The sequence below is a fragment of the Engraulis encrasicolus genome, chromosome 15 (genome assembly GCF_034702125.1).
Source record: "Engraulis encrasicolus isolate BLACKSEA-1 chromosome 15, IST_EnEncr_1.0, whole genome shotgun sequence".
Lineage (NCBI taxonomy): Eukaryota > Metazoa > Chordata > Actinopteri > Clupeiformes > Engraulidae > Engraulis > Engraulis encrasicolus.
In genome coordinates, this window is record NC_085871.1 from 15,666,661 (window position 1) to 15,674,160 (window position 7,500).

Genomic DNA, 7,500 nt, shown 5'->3' on the forward strand with positions numbered 1-7,500 from the left:
CTGTTGTTTCGAAGCTGTTTTTACATGCACATGTATATGGATCATTTTGAAGACGTTTTGACACTTCGTTCACACGTCAATTGTTTAGATGTTTTTGAAGCGGTTTAAAACATATTGCTTTAAGGGGGCTGAAACGTACCTGTCACATCACAATCAAAATTTTTTTTTTTTTTTTTTTTTTACTTTTTCCACATGCTCTGTTGACATGTAAACAGATTTTTTTAAAATTTAAATATAAATATAAAACGATCTACATACAGTACGTGTAACCAGTACCTTAGTCATAACACAGTAGACAGCCAGTGGAGGTAAGTCCTTTTGCTTTTGCTTAGTCATAACACAAGTGTTCATGGAACGGTTTTTAAAAGAATCACATCCAACTCGGCCATGCAATCGCATCAGCCTGAAACACTCAGGAGCTCTGACCTCAGCAGTGTGTGTGTGTGTGTGTGTGTGTGTGTGTGTGTGTGTGTGTGTGTGTGTGTGTGTGTGTGTGTGTGTGTGTGTGTGTGTGTGTGTGTGTGTGTGTGTGTGTGTGTGTGTGTGTGTGTGTGAACTTACATCCTCTGTCGTAGGCCTTGAGGCAGTGTGTGTGTGTGTGCGTGTGTGGGCGTGTGAGTGTGTGTGTGTGTGTGTGTGTGTGTGTGTGTGTGTGCTGTAGATAATAAGACCCTGTTTGTATTTTAGCCCCTGTGCTTTCTGGCTAGCTTGTGTGCCCTTGGGCCCCTGAGTCACCCAGTGGGCACAGGCCAAAAAATGACGTGCTCATATGTGTCAGTGTGTGTGTGTGTGTGTGTGTGTGTGTGTGTGTGTGTGTGTGTGTGTGTGTGTGTGTGTGTGTGTGTGTGTGTGTGTGTGTGTGTGTGTGTGTGTGTGCTTGCTCGGGTATATGTGTCGACGTAGTATGTGGACTTGAGAACTGCCTAATAGCTATTTTTGTCACGATGTATTTCTTTAAACACTCAATTCCTGATTCCACGAAACTGAGAAATGTTGAGATTGTGTGACCACATTGTGTGTGAGATCGTGCTTGTAGTACATGCCTGAGGCTGTGTGTGTGTGCATGTGTGTGTGTGCATGTGTGTGTGTGTGTGTGTGTGTGTGTGTGTGTGTGTGTGTGTGTGTGTGTGTGTGTGTGTGTGCGTGCGTGCGTGCGTGCGTGTGTGTGTGTGTGTGTGTACGCGTCTGTGTGTGTTGTTTCAGTAACCTGGCATGGTGCTTGTCTGATCCATCCCCAGGTGTGCTATAGGTGCGTTGCATTCTATTCTAATATACCATCAATGGTGCGTTGGTACAACAGCAGAGCTCCATTGATTTCTTGATTAGCCATGGTACACTAATGGACCTGCAGCACTGGCCTTGGTTTGGGTTTCGTACAGGACGATAGTAGAGGTGTGAGGGCGGTTTATTTACATTGTTAAGTGGCTTTTGAGTCATGGGGTGGTGGAGGTCTCATGCAGACACTGAGTAGCAGTGGCAGGGGTAGTTGGTGGTGATGGTAGCAGCGGGCAGGGTTGCCAAATGTGAGTGATGATTTCCAGCCCAAAAAAGTAGGCAGTACATTCCCGCCCAATTTTAACCAAATTCTATTGATTTCTATGGCTATAAATCTTCAGGGGAAAAAAACAACGCCCCTTCCTACCCATAGACGGCTATCCTGAGCAGTTCAATTGGGCGGGAAACCCAATCTGGCAACACTGACAGTGGGATGGTAGTGGGTGACCATGGGGATGTACAGGTAACTTGTACTGTAAAAATATGAAGGTTCCTCAAAAGAACGCTTGGCTGATTTGTAGGGAACCCAAAAATTCTCTGAGGATATCTCTGAAGAACCTAAAAGTACTTTGAAGAACCCCAAGGTTCCACAGAGGGTCCTTGAGAATTTTTCCCCCACACACAGTGCCAATTGAAGGGTTCCTCAAAAAATCTTAAATGCTTTTTCAGATTGCCACTGAGGAGAAACCCTTAAGGGTTCTTTGAGGAACCTTTTAGAAAATCATAGGGTTCTTCCAAGCCCCTATAGCAGGGGTGGGGAACCTTTTTCATTTGAGGGGCCACTTCAAATTCCTCCAAGGGCTGTGAAAGTCCTCCGAGGAACGTACTATGAACACAAACCAGGATTTTCCTCTGTACTTCAGGCCTACGTATATTGAAGGCAGCCACCTTAAAAAGAGACCCAATCTTCTCTAGGTCCCCTGAATATAACTTAATTGTATTGCAAATGTAATTTCTAAGACGCCTTTACAAAATATGTCATATTTCATGTGAAGCTGTATAACATCAAGATTATATTGGGGGCCGGATAAAACGGCCTCAAAGTTCGTACATGACCCTCGAGACATAGGTTCCCCGCCCCTGCCCTATAGGTTCTGCTGAGAACCTTGAGGGTAGGGTTAGGGGATGGAGATCCCAGTAGGAGGGTTGGCTACTGTTAAAGAATTAGAAGGATAAGGGTTAAGGTGCAATGAGTTGAATGGGTCTGGGATCTCATTGGGGGGCGAAGGCTTAGGGTTGGCTTCGAGCAGGCTGTCTGCTGGGTGTGTGATCCGTTGTAGACTGCATGTACTGGTCCAATAAAACCCTTTCTGGTCTAATAAAACTTAGATTTTTCATTTTTGGAAATAGGCGCATTTTACATTTTCCTTGGATCTAAATAGAGTTTTATCTTTCTACTGTTCTTCCTGCCATTCTCAGAGTCTGATAATATTACTACACTGGCATGTATCACCAAAACAGATGGTTCCAAAAATCTGAATGGTACCACCTACTAGTCCCATTTAGTTCAGTGATACACGTTAAAAAGTAATATCACCAGAATCAGAGAACAGCTGAAAGAACTGGAGTCAGGCTAAAGTTAATTAGGCCTATGTAAGGTGGGAAATTGGCTTATTTCCAAAAATTGTGGACTGATCCCTGAAGGCAGGGGTATTCAATTAAATGAGGGCCAGTTTTTCAAATTCCTCCCAGTAAAGGCAGTTTGGCTTCATGGGGTGAGGGGGTTCATTTGGGTGTTAATGGCTTTTGGCGGGAGACCATGGCCGGATCAGACTGGAGGGGTTAGGGGTTAGCTGGTGAGACTCACAAGGGCAGGGCTGTCATAGTGGTGGGGGAGTGGAACTTAGAACTAATCTCCGCGATGGAGGTTATGGTTTCGGTCATGTTGGTTTAGAGTAGAGTAGAGTAGAGTAGAGTAGAGTAGAGTAGAGTAGAGTAGAGTACTTTTATTAATCCCGAAGGAAATTAAGGTGTCTGTCAGCTTACATAAATACACAAATACAAAACATACACAAGACATTATACACATAATTGAACATTACAGGAAAAATATATCTTGAGTACTACCGCCACACATTATCTCACATACACACATGTTCTCTCTCACACACACACACACTCACACACACATTGTCCCACCCACACACACACACACACACACAAACCCACCCACAACCCCCCTCCCACACCCACACACACACACACACACACACACACACACACATCCCTGCACAGACACAAGGTCCTGGTAGGGTGTCATGTTGCATACATTCACACTCACAGAAAAACAAAATAACCATGTTAAGTACACATACAAGAGCCAAAGAAGTTCTAATTATTGTCCATGCAAAAGCTGAGTAGTTCACGGCAGCTATTCCAGGGGGTGAGGTAGCTGAGGTGGGGTGTAGTGGGTTATTGTCCTGTATTGGGCAACCCTTAAAGTGTCCAAGGTAGTGCAGGCGCTTGCTCCGGGGGGTGGGGGGTAGGGATGAAGTGTAACTGTTCAGTAGAGAAAAGAATCGGGAAGGGGTTGGGGGTGTAGTGGCTGCAGGTTGAGTGTTCCAGTGTGGGGGGCTAGTTTATGCAGTCCAGTCACCAATGACAATCTCTTTAATTGTCTCTTTCTGTGTGGTGTTGAAGAGCTGGATGGCCCTGGGGACAAAAGACTTCCGTAGTCTGTCTGTCCGGCAGGGGAAGGCCCGGAGTCTGTAGCTGAACAGGCTCCTCTGGTTGGCCAGAAACGGGTGCAGGGGGTGTCTGTCATTTTCAAGTATTGAGTCCAATCTGCTAAGTGTCCTTTTTTCCGGCTGTGGTTGTGAGATCCTCCAGTTCCATACCCACCACAGACCTAGCTTTCCTCACCAGCCTGTCAAGGCGTCCAGCGTCCCTCTTCCTAACGCTACCTCCCCAACAGGCAATAGCGTAGGTGAGGACACTTGCCATGACAGACTGATAGAACATCAGCAGGAGCCTGTTGCAGACATTGAAGGATCTAAGCTTCCGTAGGAAGTAGAGCCTGCTCTGCCCTTTCTTGTAAAGAGCATCTGAATTGGCAGCCCAGTCCAGTTTGTTGTCCAGGTGTACTCCTAGGTACTTGTAGGTGTTGACTGTCTCCACTGTCTCTCCCTCGATAGAGACAGGCAACAGTGGTGGGGTGGTCCTCCTGAAGTCAACCACCATCTCCTTTGTTTTGGTGGCATTCAGCTGCAGCTGATTGTCCCGGCACCAACTGACAAAGTTCTCCACAAGTTCCCTGTACTCTCCTTCCTGTCCATCCTTGATGCATGCCACAATAGCAGTGTCATCAGAGAACTTCTGCATGTGACAGGTCTCTGTGTTGTAGCTGAAGTCAGAGGTGTACAGGGTGAACAACACGGGGGAGAGCACCGTTCCTTGTGGCGCACCCGTGTTACTGACAACAGTCTGGGATGTATGGTCACCAAGCCTGACGAACTGGGGCCTCCCAGTGAGGTAGTCAGTTATCCATGTCACCAGTCCTGTTCCCACTCCCATTCGCAGCAGTTTGTCCTTCAGCATGAGTGGCTGGATGGTGTTGAAGGCACTAGAGAAATCAAAGAACATGATTCTCACAGCCCTGTCTCTCTTGTCCAGGTGAGAATGCACCCTGTGTAGCAGATACAGGATAGCATCCTCGACTCCCACTTTCTCCTGATAGGCAAACTGCAGGGGATCTAGAGCATGTTGGACCTGGGGCTTCAGTAGGTTGATCAGCAGCACACGTTCACACGTTTGTTTGTTTGTCTGCTTCTCTGTCGGATAACTAAAACATGTATTAATGGATTTTTGTGGAGTTGTTGTAAATGACAAAAGGAATATGTGATGAAATGTTGGTGGTGCTCGGGATTCTTCACCATTGCAGGATAAGGCAAATTTTGACATTCCTGTTTCTAACTCCAAAAAACCAAGGCAGAAATGCTTTTAAAAATACATGGTGTAACATAGTCAAATGTGCACTCTCTCTCTCCATATGTTAATATAAATACAAGGAACATTATGCATAATTCATGCATTATGCACAGCCTTTTGCAGTTAATTAAGTTGCTGGGTGGCGGAGATGGCTAGATGGGCAGAGGGATTATCTGTGCAGTCTGGGGTTTGATTTAAACTGGGGATATAGCTAAGGGTCATTGGGTGCTCAGTGGTTCAGCATAGGGGTGGATGGTGGGATGTGAGGGGCAAGGGGCTGGAAGGAGTAGAGTAGGTTGGGCAGATGTGTTGATTCGAAGACTTTGGGATGGTGCGTGGCCGGCATTCTGAGACACTGCAGGGTGGATGGGTAAATGGGTGGAGTTAGGGGTGAGGTGGTAGGGGGTGTGGTGTGTGATGGTAGTATACTCATGAACGGCCATCCGGGTACTTTGCTCTTAAATTTGCGTTACGCCCCTTTATGGGTGAAAACAAACCGAATGTCTCATTGACTTACATGCTACATCGACTAGCCTAAATGAACACCTTCCATGCTTCAGCCACGGCTGTTTGGCTATATTATTTGAACAGCCGGCAACGCAGCACGTTTTCGGCATGTTGCGCGTGAACAACGCTAGTATACACGTCCGTATCTTTCGTTTATTAAACCCCAACATCACCAATTGACTTGCATGAGTTGTTTTCCCCCTCAAATGGGCGTAACGCACATGGAAAACGTCACGCCGTTCATGAGTATTGCTGGAAAGGATATGGGAACAGGTTATAAGTGGGGTGGAGTTTGGCAGTCTGCAACACCGATAGGGGGGGAAAGGGCTTCTTCTACAGAACTGGGATCAGGGACAGTCTGCATGAATGGAGTGGAGAGACGAAGCAGGTAGTCTCGTTGGCCTTTGTATGGGAAAATCCTCCTGAAGCACTTGGGTGTCGGGTACAGGCTGAATGGATGATGTGTGTATGTGCTTAGAGGAGGTGGACTTGGGGTCAAAAGGAAGTGGTCTGCTAAGCTGGATCAGAATGCAGGGGTCGAAAGGGTAGGGGTTGGACAGGGTCATCATAGTGTTGGGGAGGCTAAGATTACCAGAGCAATTATTTTTACAATAATTGTTGCTAATTAACGTAGGTTTAATGAGGGGTTAGGACTAGGAAGTGTTGGTGGGCTGGGGTACTGAGTTAGCAATGCTGCTAAATGGGGTGAGGGGATCCACTACACCCGCGTGTCATCACTATTGTGTTGCAAAAGTACCACCATGTTGAAATATTTACATTAACAGCTTTAACCTTTTGCAAACTGCACCCATTTCTGTGGTTATCGGTAGTATTGCTCTTTCACCACATATCAAAGCTAACAAACCAGTGTTGTGTTTTTGTTTACATTAACGCCAATGGGGAAATAAATGGCAACCAAAGTGATTTTGTTGGGGTATTTTTTTTGTTTGTCTGCTAAAGATGTCCGACTTGGTGCATAGCTGGCAGTCGGTGTGCCGCAACGTTAGAAATCTCCCTAGCTTCTTCTCAAACTAAGGTACGGGGGCCTTGGGGGCTTGGAGTTGAAAGGCAGCATTTTGGGTTACGGTTGAGGGGGAAGGATTTGGGGTCTCTAGGCCGGGTCACTAGGCATGAAAATGGAGCTGGAATAGATTGGAGGATAAGGGGTAGAGGCCAAGTGGTGGGATCTGAGTGGTCACGGGTTAAGCCTGGGTGGTGGTGGTGTGGGTGGAGGCTGGATGGATGGGCTGAGGGTGTAGTGGGCAGTCTGTGACCCCGGTAGTAGAAATCTCTCCCCAGCTTCTTTTCCTGACGCAGGGGGACACATGCAGGCGAAACGAACGAAGCGAAGAGAGGGGAAATTGAGTGTTTGATTCTGACGGGGATCGCGCGCTATTCCAACATACCGCTATTCCGACTTAGGGTTAGGTTTAGGGCATATCTCGGTGGGAAACGTGCCGGTATTCCGACAATAGACATCAATGTTCGAATAGCAGCATGTCGGAATAGCGCCATGTAACCCATTCTGACAGCTCAGCGGTTAACAGGTTGTAGCGGCCGGTCAAACCGATTAAGACACCGATGTTGCTGTTTGATGTTACCGATGTTGCTGCTGCAGGTGAAACTTGCTCATCATTTACATAATATTAAACTTGGACGAATATTTTCGCTTCGCCCCTCTTCACTTGCATTTGCCCCACTTCTCCTCCCCCACTGGAATGAATGGCGAAGTTCTATTCGCTTGGCCAAATTCGCATGTACCGATATGTGTCCCTGACGTGAGGCGCTAGG

The 7,500-nt window shown here is 46.8% G+C and overlaps 1 protein-coding gene across 2 annotated transcripts in view; it reads left to right on the top strand.

Moving 5' to 3' along the window:
• The window catches only part of chst11 (carbohydrate (chondroitin 4) sulfotransferase 11), a 76,111-nt gene that overhangs the window by 6,923 nt on the left and 61,688 nt on the right, over nt 1–7,500 (top strand). The window lies entirely within an intron of this gene.